This window comes from Acomys minous (assembly GCF_964271855.1).
Source record: "Acomys minous genome assembly, chromosome: 13".
Classification (NCBI taxonomy): domain Eukaryota; kingdom Metazoa; phylum Chordata; class Mammalia; order Rodentia; family Muridae; genus Acomys; species Acomys minous.
The window spans coordinates 97,029,212-97,046,191 of NC_140495.1; the positions used below are offsets into that span (position 1 = coordinate 97,029,212).

Below are 16,980 nucleotides of genomic sequence, written 5' to 3' on the forward strand. Positions count from 1 at the left end.
AGTGCACACAGGTAACCCTACCCTTTCAGCAGCTGAGGCAGGACTATGGAGAAGTTTAGCGGACTCTGTAGCTATCAGTGATTTCTAATGGCAGTTGTTCTGGGCTGGGAGATCTCAGTGTAGCCGTTGGTGACATAGGGGATAGAGTGGATAGGGGATGCCAAGCAGCTTACCAACTATATGGGTTTGGCCAAGTTACCTAACTTGTGTTTTGTCTGTTGTTTCCTCACTGGGAATGGGGAAGGGGCTTGGAGTGAAGCCTGGATGGACAGCAATAATCCTCAGTGGAAAGATAATAGTAACATGTCCCGGGGTTGTTTTAGAATTCGGTCAGTTGACGCGTGTAAATTGCTTAATAACAGTGGCTGCCAAGCCCATAGATACCCTCAATTAGGAGACGCTATTATAAAAGTATTAGAAGCAAGAAGGAAATAAGAATAGCAGCTTGCCAAGCCTGTGCACAGCGGTGGCAGCAGGGAGAAGTCACAGCATCCCAGGCGTGCAGCTCCTGCGCGCCCCCCCCCCCCCCGCCCCCTTAGGTGAAGGTGAGAGCTCTATTTGCTCTCCGTGGTTCTCACAGTAAACTGGGACCGTCAATTGTGGGGTTTTTTGTTGTTTTGGGGGGGGGCGTTCATAGTATTTTTGGTTTGGTTTGATTTGGTTGTTTTTTTCAAGACAGGGTTTCCCTGTGTAGCCTTGGCTGTCCTGGATTCGCTTTATAGACCAGGCTGGCCTCAAACTCACAGCAATCCACCTGCTGTGTGTGCCACCATGCCTGGCAGGACAGTCAGTTATTTTAACCAAGAAATGAAGCAGAGGTACAGACAAAGCCTGTCTGTGACGCCCCTCTCCCCTTCACAGCCTGTAGTAGTTCATCCCACTAAGTTTATCTGTCTCAGGGATATTTTTCCCAGAATGCATCTAAGATACAGACAGTTTTATATCTGTTCTCCCGATGCATAATGCAGACAGAATTGAAGCCAGGTAGTTGGGCTCTGGCTTTTTTAATTATCTGTGCAGTAGGGAACATAATACTGCCCTGTTATTAGAATTGAGGTAATTCACTTCACAACAGTGCCAGATATATAATAAATACCTAATAAAAATGAAATAAATGTGTTTTCTTTCCCTTTAAAAATATGCACCCATCTGTTTCCAGTGTGGTTTCCCCCCCCCCCCCCTTGCTGGCTCTGAAGCTTCAGATGTTTTTAAATCAAGTCACTGGGAAAGAACAAATTGCAAAGGCCTCATTTATTGGTATTAGTTGAAGAGGAAATCTGTTCCGAGTTGCGTGGTATTTTAAGCTTTCAGCCAAGTGCGCTAGTGCACATCTATAATCCTAGCACTTGGGAGATTGAGGCAGGAAGAGCAAGAGTTCAAAACTAGAATGAGTCCCAAAAAAAAAAGAAAAGCAAGCAAGGAAGGAAGGAAGGAAACAAAAAATAATCTAAAATGAAAACAAAAAGAAAAGCAAACCTCCATTTTAGATTACAGTATCATATTGTAACGAAAATTACTGCCTTTTAAAAAGAAATATGGGCCAGCAAGATGGCCCCACAGGTGAGGGGGCTTGGCCCCCATAGGCTCACATTTGAATGCTTGGTTCCCAGCTGGGAGAACTGTTTGGGAAGGATTAGGAGGTGTGGCCTTGTTGGAGGAAGTGTGTCACTGGGTAGGCTTTGAGGTATCAAAAGCCTACACACTATTCCCAATTAGCTCTCTCACTCTCTTTCCCCCCTTCTCTCCCCCCTCCGTCTCTCTCCCCTCCTCCCTCTCCCCACTCCCTCTCTCCGCCCCTCTCTCCGCCCCTCTCTCTTCCCCCCCCCCTCGCTCTCTGTGACTCCTGCTCATGGATTGAGATGTAAGCTCTTGGCCTGCCAGAGAGCCTACCTGTTGTCATGCTCCCTGCCAAGATGGTCTTGGGCTCAGCCTCTGAAGCTGTAAGCCCCACTCCTAATAAACTCTTTCTTTTCTATACACTGGCCATGGTGGCTCAGCACAGCAATTTAAAAGTACCTATGACATCTGACGACCCAAGTCTAAACCCCAGGACCCACATGTTAGCAGGACACAACCAACTCCCACAAGTTGCCCTCTGACCTCCACACATATAGTGCTGTGCACATGTACATGCGCAGACATGCTAAATGAAAACATAACACAAAATTGAAACGCTTAAGAGGAAACATTCTTAAGCCTATGATAAAGAGGAGGGAAGGAAGGGAAGGGGAGGGGAGATGGGTGGGGGGGTGAACGGGAGGACAGCAGAGGTCTCTGTGTGCACAGCAGACCCTGTGGAGTCTGTCGGGGGAGAGGTAACCTACAAAAGTAGACTTGCCTCTTTAGAGCGCAGGGCCGGCACTTTCAAGGAGATGGGTTTTAAAAGGAGCTTGAGGGGTTGGGGATTTAGCTCAGTGGTAGAGCGCTAAGGCCCTGGGTTCGGTCCTCAGCTCTGGCGGGGGGGGGGGGGGGGGGAGAGGGGGGAAGACAAAATAATAAAAGGAGCTTGAGGGGCTGGAGAGATGGCTCAGTGGATAAGAGCACTGTCTGCTCTTCCAGAGATCCTGAGTTCAATCCTCAGCAACCACGTGGTGGCTCCCAACCATCTATACAGGGATCTGATGCCCTCTTCTGGCCTGCGGGTGTCTATGCAGATTGAGCACTCATACATAAAATAAATACGTAAAATCTTTTAAAAAAAAAAAAAAAGAGCTTGAAAAATAAGGAGGAATTCCATACATATTGATTAGAGAAGGAGCCCTCTAAGTAGACGCAGACTCAGGAGCACCAAAAGATAATCTGGAATGCCATGTGTAGCTGACCGGGCATGCAGTCTGCATTCTCACAATAGGACTGCAGGCAAAGAGTAATACCAGCAGCACCTGGCATCCTAGAAACTAATGCCCAAGGCTTACCCTCGACCTGCAAAACCAGATGCTGCTGTACCTGTAGGTCACCCCAGGTGAGCATGCCCCCAGGACCCACTGCCAACACGTGGGCTTGAGCCAGTACTAGAGCCGACCGAAGAGTTGGGGTGGGAACGGTTGATGTTTTCAGCACTGGCCCCCTGTGGGTGTGGCCTGGACTACCTGACTTTTTCAGTCCTGTTACGCAGCCACATTAAAGAACCGGGAGAGACTGTGACTTCAGTAGAGGATACTGGGGAGACGAGTCCTCAGTTGTGCACTGGGCTGAACTGCTGAGGGCTGCAGGTATCCAGAAAACAAACAACAACAACAAAAATCCTGAGTGTTTCCATAGACCTCTAGACTCAGTTCTGAGCCTGAGCCTATGCTAGACTGGAGCTGCCATCTAGAAGTATCAGTTAAAATGTTTCTTAAAGTGGGAATAAATTAGGACGGAAGTGTGGGATTGGGTGTGAATTTCTCCCACCTTTGCATATGAAAGGATATCCCCAAGCCCACGGGAACGTCCCCCCTTTGAATGCGTCTTAAGTCTTTAATCTATTAGCTACACTCACAGAAGAGCAATAGTACCAGATTCTATTTCTGAAAAGTTGTTGCTGTGGCCTCACAAACTTCCCATCCATCAGGGGGCGCTCTCATCACAGCTCTTTTTCTAGCAGTTGCTTAGCCAAGATTCTTTTTTTTGTTTTTTTTGTTTTGGTTTGGTTGTTTGTTTGTTTTGGTTTTGGTTTTGGTTTTGGTTTTTCAAGACAGGGTTTCTCTGTGTTAGCCTTGGCTGTCCAGGACTTGTATTGTAGACCAGGCTGACCTTGAACTCACAGCGATCCTCCTGCCTCTGCCTCCTGAGTGCTGGGATTAAAGGCGTGCGCCACCACTGCCCAGCCTAGCCAAGGTTCTTACACCATTTGTGTGACACTGTTCTTGGGTACAAAATGTTTTGTCCACACTCTAGCATTACTATACCCATGGGGGTTGGAACCTACATTCTGGTCCCAGGGCAGAGAACAAGAAAGATTTGAAGGATAACCACTGCTTATATAAATAAATAAATAAATAAATAAATAAATAAATAAATAAATAGCCACATATAGAAGGGCATAATTAACCGAATCTTAAAAGGTGTAAAGGCATAGGACACTCTATCTAGACAGTACCGGCTTATATTGAGACAAGAACAGCTTTGTTTCATTTTGGTATACAAAATTAAAATAGGGGTTAGACTGGGTTTTTTTTTTTTTTTTGGAAGATGAAAAGTAGGTGAGAGTTCGCCTGTTTTGTAGTATCTCGTGTTTATAGACACTTACTAGACATTAGTAAACTCTATGTCATAGAAGGAGTATAGTGGGTTAAAGATTTGCATCCTGGTGAAGCTGGGAAACTAAAGGGAAAGTCTAGAGAACACTGCTGCCCTGTAAGAAGAGGATGACATCATCACAGAGCCACATAAGCAGCCTGGTGCCCTGCAGATTAGGATTTAATGACAGAAACCAAGGTGTGAAAATCCTGATGCCTCTTTGCCCATCCGCTGTAACTGGATCTACTGAAGTGAGCCACTTCCCTTCCCTGGAGGAGGACATGTGTTGAAATCTCAGAGGAGTGGGTACTTTGGTGTTCTTGGCTCTGATCCTTGGTGGCCTGTGCCAGGGAGGTCAATAGTAAAGAGAGAGAGAGAGAGAGAGAGAGAGAGAGAGAGAGAGAGAGAGAGAGGGAGGGAGGGAGAGAGAGAGAGGAGAGGGAGAGAGGAGAGAGAGAGGAGAGAGCGCGCCAGGAGACCAGAGGAAGAGATAGCTGTTCCGGGGTGTTTCCACAGGGCAGGATGTCCTAGGTGATCCATCCAACAAGAAAGAAACCTATTGAGTAAACAACCTCAAGGTCACTAGGACACTTCTGTCCCTGGCAGAAACTGGGTCCTAACGCTTCTCTGTGAGCTGCAGAAGGGAGTTGGCTATTTGTGAGTGAACAGCGTTTGTTTGTTGCTTTGTTTCCTTATAATCCTTCCTGTCTCGTGCTAGAAGTCCAGTCTTTAAGCTTCTTGCCTTGAAGGAGAAGGCAAGAAAGACTCTTCTATGTAAGGGGCAGGGAGGTATGGGAAACTTGTCTTCTTGGGGTACAGGCCAAAGAGCTACAAATGTCTCTTCGGTAGCCGAGGAATCCAGAATGATCCTAGTGTCAGAGACAGGATGTTCCCGAGTCAACTTCGAACGCCACAGACTCAGGAAGGTTGTGTGAAAGATGCTCTCCAAGGACACCTAGCTAACAGCACTAACTTCTGAGAGGTTCCTGGGATACCCTAGGGCCTGGTCCCCTGAGGTATTTTACAAAGCAGCCTAAACTCCCTATTAACAATTAGGGGGCCCTCAGTCTCGGGACCCTTTCTTTATAATGAACAACAAGGAAGGGACAGGTGAATTCTCCTTTATATATAAAAATAAAGTGAGGGGTGTGTGTGAGTTTATGAAGTTCTTGCCTAGCGCGCAGGAAGCCCAGGTTTCCGATCCCAGCACCACATAGCCCTATGCACTGTGGTGGGAGCAGGGTGGTTAAGAGTTCAAGGTCATTCTAGCTTATACGGCAAGTTCAAGTCCAACCTAGGCTGCATGAGACCCCCATCTCCATAAAAAAAAAAAAAAAAACGAGTAACAAACAATGAAAACGGAACTCACAGCCCACGGTTTCTCTTTCCACAGGACCTCTCTCTCCACAGGACCGTGTGTTCCTAACTGCCAGTATTGAGAAATTCACCAGAGATCAGCGGGAAGGAAAAATCTTTACCAAGAAAGAAGTGTGGATCTGCTGCTTCCACACATCAACGACATGATTTTGTTCTTAAATGCAAAAGGGAAAAAAAATCACTCACATTTTTTTTTTTAATTTAGCATGAGCCAACTTACAGAGCATGGGGACTCACTTTCATTCCTGGGATTGACAATGTACGCACTGAGCAATGCAGTGTAAGATACAAGAAGCCATGTTGTTCAGACTCGATCTCAAGTAACTTGGTGTCATTCTCAAAGAAAAACAAACAAACAAAACCTGTGCCACCAGGAGGGACAGCCGAATATGGAATGATCAAACCAAGAAGAAGAAAAAAAAAAACACTAATATTACTAAATCCACAACAGCTCGCCTTATTTTTCTTGGACCCAAACTGTCAGGGTATAAACACTATTTGTTTCTTTTTTTTTTTTTTTAAAGAAAAAAAAATTAAAAAAAATAGTTTTGCTGTAAATAATAACACTGTAAATTCTAACAGAGGACAATAGAATACATATGGATAAGGCACCTGCCTCATAGAACACGAAGTCATCACAAGAGGAGTCCCAAGTGACTTCACCCTGGACACGGAAGGAATTCCAGCGTGTGCGGGGCACTCTTCAGTGACTCTTGTATATTAGCAATTATAATGTTTGTACACGCAAAACTGCTAGCTTGGTTTTAAAAAGAAAATGCAAATCTTTAAAAAAAAAAATCTGCTGCAAATTTAAATAATTCCCCAAATGAGGAATTCTGTAGTTCTGTGAAAAAAAAAATTTTTTTTCTTCAGAATACTAATATTTTGATGCATGCATACCACCTTATTTTGATTAAACCTTTTCCAATTTTGCAAACACTACAGTCTCCTGCAACACGGGAGATTTTATCTGTAAACACGAAGCCCTTCATCTAATATTTGTTGCTATTGCCAATTTTTTCAATGAAATGACCAAAAATGGAAAAAAAAAACTATACAGTAGTTGCTTGGGGGGTGGGGGGAGGGGTGCTCTTAGTGCTTACAGGGGTGGGGGGGATGCTTGCCACTGTAGAGGTGGGTGGTGCTCACAAGAGGCCCCAGTTGTGGGTATTTTAAAAAAAAAAATGGACTGACCAGAAACCCGTATCTAGCAGGATGGCAGCACACTGTAAAAAGAAAAAAAAAATCACTGTATTGTGTACTGGCTCTGAGATATATGTCCTTCTCAGTAAGCCACTCAACTTGTAACCACCCTAGCAGTGTCATATTAGGTTAGTAGGGCTGCTGCGTTTTCTAGGGCATTTCTCCTTGGGTTTTGGTAAGGTACCTTCGTTCACTATCTTCACTTGAAATCGGCCTCCATGGACACCTAGCTCTAAATGATGTGTATGAGAAAAGCAGACGCTGGATAACCTAGTCGATTATTTAAGCATAAAATAAATTGTGTTCAACTCTTCACCTACTCGGGCTCTCCGGTGTCCTTGTGTCTTCTGGCTAAACGTAGCTGTCAAATCCCTAGCCACAGGGGTCCTTGTCTGCGCCTCTGCTCACTAAAGCCATAGTCTAGAGCATCCCTTTTTTTTCTCCCTGGAAACACCCACCTTGCATAAAACCCTGCATTTTACAGGGGAACCAGGAATTTAAGGAGGATGTCATCTTTGCTCACATCTATTCAGGCCGCCCCCAGCTTCCTTTGTGGGGCGGGACTTATGTGGCCAATGTGTCGAGAACTTATTGATTGCTGCTCCCAAGAAGCATCTGTCTGCTTTTAACACATAAAGCATTTTAGTTTCTGTGTCATTGGTTTTAGGGTTTTCCAGGGTTTGAATTGTTGTTGTTGTTGTTGTTATTGTTGTTGTTGTTGTGACAGGCTCTCAAACGTTTGTTTAGTTTCTTAATTGACATTCATTGTCAGAACTTACAAATTGAGAAATTTTACTAGTGACTCAAAAAAGATTTTTATTTTTTTATTTCATTTTATTTTTTTTGACATATTGGTCATTGACCCTAAGGCCTCATGAGTGTTAAACAAGTGAACTACCACTGTATAGTGATACTCTGCTTTCTTTTGATAATTTTGAGACAGGGTCTTGGCCAAGACAACTTGTCCAAGCTGACCTTGTGACTTTTCGAGCCTTTTGCCCTGTCTACTTATAGACCCGTGCCAGTAGGCTGGACAGGACTTCTCCTGAGAAGCGACATTTGGCAACGGCAGGCCTCTGTTCCAAAAGACACTGAAGCCGTGACCCCCTTACTCTCTCTAGCCAAATATGTAGTCTCTCCATTGTCCCAGCCCCATTTCTTACCTTAGCCTGCTAGGCACTTGGGGGCCCATTAACTCCCTGACTCAAAGCTCACAGGCGAAGGTGTTTCGTGGTGTTTCAACTTTTACCCCAGCCCACAGCCTGGCATGTTACCGTAGGGGTGGTATCTGTCACCGTCCCTAAACTTCAACTACAGCTGTGTAACTTCTTTCTTCTAAGTACATTCCACTCGTCGTCTGAGTCCTTACAACCACTGTGTGAGGCAGAGAACTCTCTTTGCTTGTAACCAGCCCCATAGAGAATGAAATGAGTGCTTAATGCCATTCCAGGCTGTCCTTGCCTGTCCATTGAAGACTCCTGCCAAGTGAGTGACTACTCTCCAGAAGGAATGCGATACCAGGCAGAAGACAGCTACAGAGAGAACCTGTTTGGCTCTAGGAGAAGCTACTCTTAAGTAAACAAGGAGGCATTGAGTATATTTGCATGCCATTTGCATGACATCCGCCCCCCACCCCCCCCCCATCAGAATCATCTAATGGACAGGCTGCCACCCCTGAAAGTTTTTTGGTTGTTTTGTTTGTTTGTTTGTTTAATGCCCCCAAAGGTTTTGTAAAACTAACAATCGAATGTAAGAATCTTAACGTTTAAGACCTATAAACTCCTGACCCGCCAACCTTGCTAGAGATTATTCGGATCTAGAATCTTCTTACTAGGGAAGACTGGGTTATGTTACAAGCTTGGAAATGTGACTGCAGAAGCAGGTTGAGGGTTTCAGATGACACCAAAGCCATGAATTTACTCAGAAGTCTCTCAACTATGATAGATTTTATTTACACCTCTAACTTATGTATATACGGCACATTGAATTGGGGCATATGTTTGTACTTCCAGTATAGTCTGACCTGCCAGCTCATGCAAATGTATTTAAGCTTTTCTTTGACATTCCTGTAAAAAAGAAAAAAAAATGAACTGTGACTGATAAAACTCCTGAGATTTACCACTTTTCCTTTTTATATTTTTACTGAATTCCTAAGTTTGTTAACCGGAAGGTATTATATTAGAGTGTGCTACCAAGTGATGGGTTGCTTTTAGAAGGGACTGTCCTCACTGGCCACTGAAGCAGCAGAGCTGTCTTTCTCACGTTGGCATTCCAGCATTCCATCTGGTTCTTTTTAGCATCACCTTGGGGCTCCATACAATGGAAGTTTCTCTCCATGGTAAATAAACAGCAAAGGAAAAAGTGGTTTGCTTGACTTTATTCAAAGCACCTGCTCACGTTTGACTGGGAGAAACCCAGTTGGGAGAAGCCCTAGGGATAGCCGCTGCTACCTGCCTCTGGCAGACCTCACAATGGGGAACCTCAAGCCCCATCCAGGAGAATCTTGGTATTCTTTGTTGGCCTGGCACTGGCATATTAAAAGGTGTACCACTTCCTAACCACGTGGCACTGCTTCTCTGGCATGAACAGATGGTTGAATCATTGAGTCAAAATTTCCAAGGTTGGTATCTGAGGCACATTTTTTTTTAAGTTCTTTTAATGAGAGACAAAAGGCACAGTGCCTTTATTTTCATTGGTTTCCTGTTTCCTAAAACAAAAATTCCCAGAGTGGATACTGACAAGCATCCCTGGTAACAGGCCAAATAGCTTTTTCTTCATTCATTCATTCATTTACTCATCCATTCAAAGACAGAATCTCACATACCCCAGGCTGCCCTTGAACTTGTGTGTAGCCAAAGGAGGATTTAGACTTCTGATCCTATTGCCTCTGCTCCCTGAGTGCTGGTCTCACAGGCATATATATACCCCTGCACCCAGTTTAGGCGGTGTTAGTGGGTAGAACTTGGCCTTTATACACGTTAAGCAAGCACTCTACTGGCCAAGCTATCCCCACCCCCACCCACCCCCCACCGCCAGCACACTTTGCCTTGCTTAATAGCATCCAATGCTCTGGGGGGGTTCAAGAGATAAAATGACATTCAGCATTCCTTACAGCTGTGTGACGTCAGGTGAGCATTGGACCTCCCCATCCCCTGTGCTTCCTGGGTCAGCACTGCGTTCCACACTCTGCAGGACACTCTGAGAGACCTCGCCAGTTCTATGACAGAGCTGATGGAGGGGGGGGGCGTCTTCACTAGACTCCCTAATGGGTAACGAGAGGCAGGGACCACATCAGGCACAAGAGAAGCTGGAACCTCTGCTCTGGGCCCACCAGAGAATTTCCAAAAGAAAGAGCAAAAACAAAACCCTTCACTTCCTGTTTCATTGGCCCCCCAATACCTTCCATCATGGGACCACTTTGCTGTTCTCTTAGCCAAGTGGCAGCACAAGACCTGGATGGAATGAATGAGCACTTCTCGGTCTTGTGTGACGTTGGCCACAGGTCCTCAGAGGAAACCGTGTGGTCCCTGGAGGGAGGACACTCCTGGTTCAGTGCCTACCCACACCTGGACCCCACCTACACCTTAATGTCCCTAAAGTGGGTGTCCTTTCTCACATCACTCACCAGGGACAAGAGAAGACAGGCTGTGAAATGCAGCACTGTACCCTGAACCCTGCCACAGCTTGGGTGCCTCCAATTTGACATTGCTACGGGCTTGCTCGGTTGCTAAGCACCAAAGGGTCCAGAAATTACATCCGGGACTTCTCTGGGCCACTTCCAGCCTGCAGGGATATTTGGACTGAAGGGCAGCATGTGGGAGAGGAAAAAAAAAAATCAAGTGCTCTTACATTTAAAAAAAAAAAATCTAGTGTGAATTATCTTTAAAATCTGAAGATGTGACCGTGGAGTTTCTAGAATTCTCTACAGCAGCCATCACCAGCTGCAGGGAGCGAGCAGGCGCTTGACTTAGCCATCCCAACACCTCCACCTCCTTTTCCTGTTTCTGCTAAAACCCAACCTATCGATTTCAATTCCCAGTCTCCATGTTCATAGGAACCTCAAGGAAAGGAAGGGTAAGTTGAAGCCGGCCTGCTTATAGTCTTTAAAATCCTCCTTTTGAGCAAGCTCAGCATCTACTTCACTATTATCTGACAATGGAAGAAGGAAGTGAGTAAATAGGAGAAGAAAGGCTTCCCATTTGGGTCTCCTCGTTCATCTAGTCCCGTGTTCAGTGACCCCCGTTATTCAGCTGCCTTACCTGAGCCTGAGATACATCGCTTCCCACAACCTTCAAGGTAGAGAGGACAGAAAACACCATGAAATATAAACCCTAGAAACGCGAAAACCCAACATCAGCCGCGCAGTCTGCCTGGCGCATGCTCAGGGAGGGGAGACGGAGGCGATGTGAGGTGGAGCTTGGCCCTGTAACCCTTGAAGATAGGCGCTGTGCTTTTCAGCCACACTCGCTAGCCAGAATGAAGTGGGATTGGAAAGACCCATAAAAAGCCTTTTACTATAAACTTAGGAACATTTGAAAACTAATTTAACTCACTCCAAGAATACGAGCCCATCTGGGTCTAGGTATAAACAGTTAAATCCACCACAGTGTTTTTCTCCCAGCCCTCAAGTCCCATGTGACTTTAGCCTTGCTCTCAAAGCTCTGCGGCCGATGCTAACCCACACTGGAAACCCGAGGATACCAAATGAACGCCTCCACGTCTCAGTCCTCAAACTACATCCCTGGATAGTTTTCTGGTGGTTTCCTTGTTCATGAAAAAGGAGGGCACTGAAAAGATGACTCAGTGATTAAGAGCTCTGGCTGCTCTTCAAGAGGACCTGGGTTCGGTTCCTAGCATCTACATGGCAGCTAGCAATCATCTGTTAGTTTTTTGTTTTTTATTTTTATTTTTATTTTTTGTTGTGTTGTTGTTTTTTAAGGCAGGGTTTCTCTATGTAACCCTGGCTGTCCTGGAACTAACACTCTCTCTCTCTCTCTCTCTCTCTCTCTCTCTCTCTCTCTCTCTCTCTCTCTCTCTCTCTCTCTCTCTCTCTCGTAGACCAGGCTGGCCTCAAACTCAGAGAACCACCTGCCTCTCTGCCTCTTGAGTGCTGGAATTAAAGGTATTCGCTGCCACCACCCAGCTCCCATCTGTAACTTCTAAACAAGAGGATCCTCTTCTGACCTCCACTGGTACTACATGCACACGGTGCACAGACACACCTGAAGGCAAAATGCCCATACGTGTAAAGTATAAATAAGGGGGAGTACTTCTTTTAAAAAAAACAAAAATACAAGGAGGACCATGCCACCCACAGCACAGTGCACATCTGGGTGCACAGAGTGTCTACAGTAAGTGTTCCATTTCACACACCCGGGAGTTGCTCATGGTAGAGCCTCACAGACTACCTCGGGGCTATGGTGCAGGCATTCCTGACAGCTCAGCCTTGTGCACAGATCACCATGGGTTGTCAGAGCTTAGGTCGGTGACGATAAGAGCCGCAGACACCCCAGGCCAACTTGATAACTACTGTCTTGTGATGTCTTCCCCAGACAGAGCCTGAAGAAAGAAGTCAAGGGGACTGGCCGGAAAAGGCTATGAGGAAATGACTCAGTGGGTGAAGTGCTTGCTGAACAAATGTGAAGCCTTGAAATTCATGAATTGAAGGAGTCAGGCATTGCCACACACATGCTACTCTAGTGCTGAGGGCTGTGGGTGAGACCCCACTAAACGGCTAGCCTAGCAAAAGCAATGAACTGCAGGCTAAGGAGGGCCTCTGCCGCAAGGAAATAAGACACAAAGAAATAAGAGCAACAGAGAATGACACCTGACATCGTTTTTCGGACACTATTTGGATACACACGCCAGAATATGCACACGTCATTCAAAAAGAGCCCTTGAAACCTCATCTCATTCTAAGATATAGGGCTCTCAAAAAGAAAACAAAAAGAGACCAGAAGCCCCGTAGGTGTCGCGGTGACATGTTTTTATCTGCAATAAGATTGGATCTCCTAGCTCCAGACGGCTGGGCAGTTGCATTCCCAACCGTCTGTGGGAACCAGGTCATGGGGAGGAGTGTTGAGTTTCTCTCAGATTGGCAGAAGGCGAACACTTATGGGTCGTGCTATGCAAATGTTTGTGTGTAGAGATGGTCACGTGTATGCACAGAGATGTTGAAATAGTCTGTGCCTCGTGCACAGTGGCTGCCTCCTTTTGAGGGATCGGTCCATTTCCCAGGCCCACTGCTTCTACGTTGACCTTGAACTAGCTTCGGACAATGGGATAGGAGCACAAGCTTTCATATGTGGCTCTACGTGTGTTTCTCTTCCCAGATGCTGCAGAGCAGCTAATACAATTACATTCTGAAATCAGTTAGACTTCCTGTCAGCCCACCCCCACATAATCTAGAGTTCTCTGAGTCAGTCAGAGAAGGTGCCCCTGTCTCTACCCCAGCCCATTATGTTGTCCCCTGTAGGATTCCACACTGTGGAACCCTCTTGAAGGATCGCTTCCCTTTTACTCACATTTTACTGTGTCACTATGAAAACTGGTCACCGTTCATTTATTGTCTGTGACTCCTGTGAACCTCTATGGCTACACCACACACCATCCCACCACACCTTAGACCAGCGATCAGGTACACAGGCCACTGACTGGTCTCTGTGTGACCTGCCTCCTCTGCTTGTGTGTTTTCAAATGAGAAGCTGGATCCGAATGCCAGCCAACAGTCTTTCTAAGCACATTGTTTGGTTCATTTGGTCCTTTGAGTCTCAATCATCATAAGGCTTTCCAGAAAAGAATTGCGTGTGCTTTACAATCTGGTTCAGTCCTTCTTCTGTTATGGAAGAGTTTGTCTGCTACACAGCCCTAGCTGCAGGAGCTCCCCTTTTATTACTAAAAGACAAGTTCCTTCACGTCACCCCGTCCCATTTCAAGTCACTCCGTCCCATTTCAAGTCACTGTCCCCTCGCCAGGAGAGTGTTCGTTCAGCCTCCAGACGTCAGCGCCTCAGGGCTACCCTCGCCATTCGCATCCCTTGTGGTATCTGTCACTCAGATCATCTTATTAAGCCGCTTTTGCAGTGCTGTCCCCACAGCAGTTAGCACATGGCCTGGCACTGATGGGGACGACAGGTTCCTTGACTAGATGAGGGATGGCACAGGGTGGCACAAGCGGGCATGGCTCAGGACACACCCATCTTTTCCAGCGCCTGCCCCATCTTCAGTGACTCACTCGGAAACACTGAAACGACCTCAGTTCGACTTTGAGGGATGGTACACCTTGGCACGCACTGACAAGAAAGACGGTCTGAGAACACCTTTGCCAGCTGGCAGGCACCAGCACAGTGTTTTTCCATCTTGTGCCAAGGACATGATGAGACATCCTTAATGTCATCTGACGTGCATCACAACACCCTCTATTCAAATGAGAGTTCTCTTTGAGTCGCCCAAGAACGGCACAGCTCTTGAACACTCATGCAAGGGGAAAGCCAACCTTCTGGCCAAGTGTAAACCTCGCTGATAAAGCAAAGATGGAACACAGAGTGACCAGACAACCCAAGTGGCCCATTGTGCAGTGGCTGCAGGACCTCATTGCCCAGTCTGCAGCTGTAATCCAAGCCTTCTGGCCCTACAAAAGTCAAAAATTATATACTAGGGCTAAAGAGAGAGGACTCAGTGGCTAAGAGTGCTCGTTACTCTTGCTGAGTACCTGGGTTCAGTTCCCAGCACCCACACTCAGTGGCTTATAACCACCTGCGACTCCAGACGACCAGATCATCCTTTTCTGGCTTCTACAGGTCCCCACACATGCATGTACATGTGCATGCACACATGAGTACACACACACACACACACTTAAAATAATAAAAACTTTTTTAAAAACATTACAAACTGGTACCATTAAAGAGTGATCAAGACAGTGGACACTTGAGAGCAAAAGGCCCAGCCAAAACCACTGAGTTTTGTTAATGATAACAAAATACTGTGATGGAGAAATTTTGGCCCAGAATTGTTAGCTCTTAGGGTATTACAAAGGTGCTGGAAACATCTATGGGGTAGGGGAATGGGTTCTAGATAAATGAAAGTACTGGCAGCCAGCAAGTACAACTCAAGGGCTATTTAGCTTAGAGTGTGTCAAAGCAGTGTCTTCCATATCCGTCTATGTCCTGTCTACCTGTCAAAACAAGAAACAAGAGCTGGGGTGTGTGAACTCTTAAAAGCCTCAATATAGTCAGAAAACCAAGATATATTATAAAGTATAACATGAGGAAAACATGGATCGGGCTGTGAATTAATTATGTACATGAAGTTAAAGCAGAGGCAGGCCTGTACATAGCCAGCACTCCATGAACTGGCTACCCCTGTGATTAATGCAGCTTTGGTGTCCCTTGTGGTGGCTGAGACAAGGCCTTGCTATGCAGCCCAGGGTGGCCTGACACTCACTACGCAGTCCAGAATGCCCTCTAACTTGTTGTATAGCCCAGACTGGCCCCAAACATGCCTCAGCCTCTGGGGCACAAGACTGTTGTGATTCTCAGTAATATTCAGATGATGATGCTCTTTGCCTTAGTAGACATGATCAAGTGACAAAGGCTGTGCGGAGAGCCTCAACATACAAAAGCCACTCCACCGTCCTCTGGATAGATGAACGAGCACGTGGTGGAAGGACAGCCCCTGAGTTTTGGGACCTGAGACCTTGAAGCTGGAGAGAAAAGAGGTCTTGGCAGAGGGAATTGATGAGCTGTAAAAGAAAGAGGCAGCTTCAGAAGCGTCACCACAGCCAGACTGGGTCGGGAACAAAAAGAGAAGAGGCTAGGAGAAAAGCGTGCAGAATCAAGTGCTGCCACCGAGAGCCTCAAATGCTGCGCAGACACGCAGGCCCTCTTTTAGCAACCAGCCTCGTCAATCATGCATCCTGTATATTTGTTTCTGCAGCATCTTTACTAACAGTAGATGCTCGTTCACTGGACACAAAGTTTTTGCATAACCAGACTGAATCATGCTGGGGGAGTCTAAGGCTTAGAAACCAAAGACCACTGCACCCCCAAAGAGGGGGGGGGCATCCCTGAATAACCTGAGACCATTACTGCACATGAATGTGGACTGTCTTTTTTTTTTTTATGTATCTTTATTTTATTTATATGAGTGTTTTCCTTGCATATGTAGGGGTGCCACCTACAGAGGTCAGAAGAAGGCATCTGAACCCCCGGAAGTACAGTTACAAGTGGCTTTGAGCTGCCATGTGGGTGCTGTGAACCTAATCCAGGTCCTCTGCCAGCGCAGGAAGTGCTCTTGAATGCTGAACCATCTCTCCAGCGACCAAGACCTCTCTTTCTGACCGAGTACCACAGGAACTGATCTGCAAGTGATAATAACAAAGCGACATCTCGATTCTCCTCCAGGCAGAAGCAGCGTGGTTTCAAATAAAAGCGTCTTGGAATGCCTGCCACAAAGATAGAAAAGACAGTCCCTCTAACATGCCATTTCAAAGCTAATCAAGAGCAACTTCTACCCTCCCCCACCCCCACCCCAGAGACAGGGTTTCTCTGTGTAGCCTTAGCTGCCCTGGACTCAATTTAGACCAGGCTAGCATTGAACTCACAGAGATCCACCTGCCTCTGCCCCCTTGAGTGCTGGGATTATGGGCATGCACCACCATACCCGGCTTTCAAGGGCAACTTCTAACGGAGAAACAACTGCCTATGGGATGTTGACTAGGATGGGACACTTCAGTGAAGTGAAACGGCCAGCTGGAGGCGGAGCTCACATCTAACAGCACAATCTTCCGTCTCCCAGTTGGTTTCTGCCAGGAAGAGGTTGTTCAAAAAGCTCCTCACCACCCAGGAGTACCTCAAAGACTCCAGGCTCCCAGTATTTTCACAAGACACTTATTGGTTCTTGTCGTTTGACCAGCCCCAAAACATGCGGCCCATTGCTCATTCCATCACTTGCTGGTCTTCCCTGCCCCCGTCCCCCGCCCCCCGCCCCCCCGAATCTTGTGAAGTTCCCCTCTATCCCTGGCTGTTTCTGCATCACGGTCCCCACTGGCCTACTTGTCAATCCTTTGACTATTGGCTTAGGACCAAACTCCTTGAGAGACCTCATCTGTGTCCCCGAATGCCAGTAAATACTCAAGTATGGCAACACTGCACGACTTTATCTTGTAGTTCTCCACCCT

General features: G+C 46.4%; 1 protein-coding gene across 18 annotated transcripts in view; it reads left to right on the forward strand.

Moving 5' to 3' along the window:
- The window catches only part of ANK3 (ankyrin 3), a 590,040-nt gene extending 582,920 nt beyond the window's left edge, over positions 1-7,120 (forward strand). For all 18 annotated transcript variants that reach the window (XM_084753955.1, XM_084753969.1, XM_084753972.1 and 15 more), the window contains one exon: positions 5,615-7,120. The gene's annotated coding sequence lies outside the window, so the exon portion shown is untranslated. The remainder of the gene's footprint in view (positions 1-5,614) is intronic.
- The last annotated feature ends 9,860 nt before the right edge of the window (positions 7,121-16,980 follow it).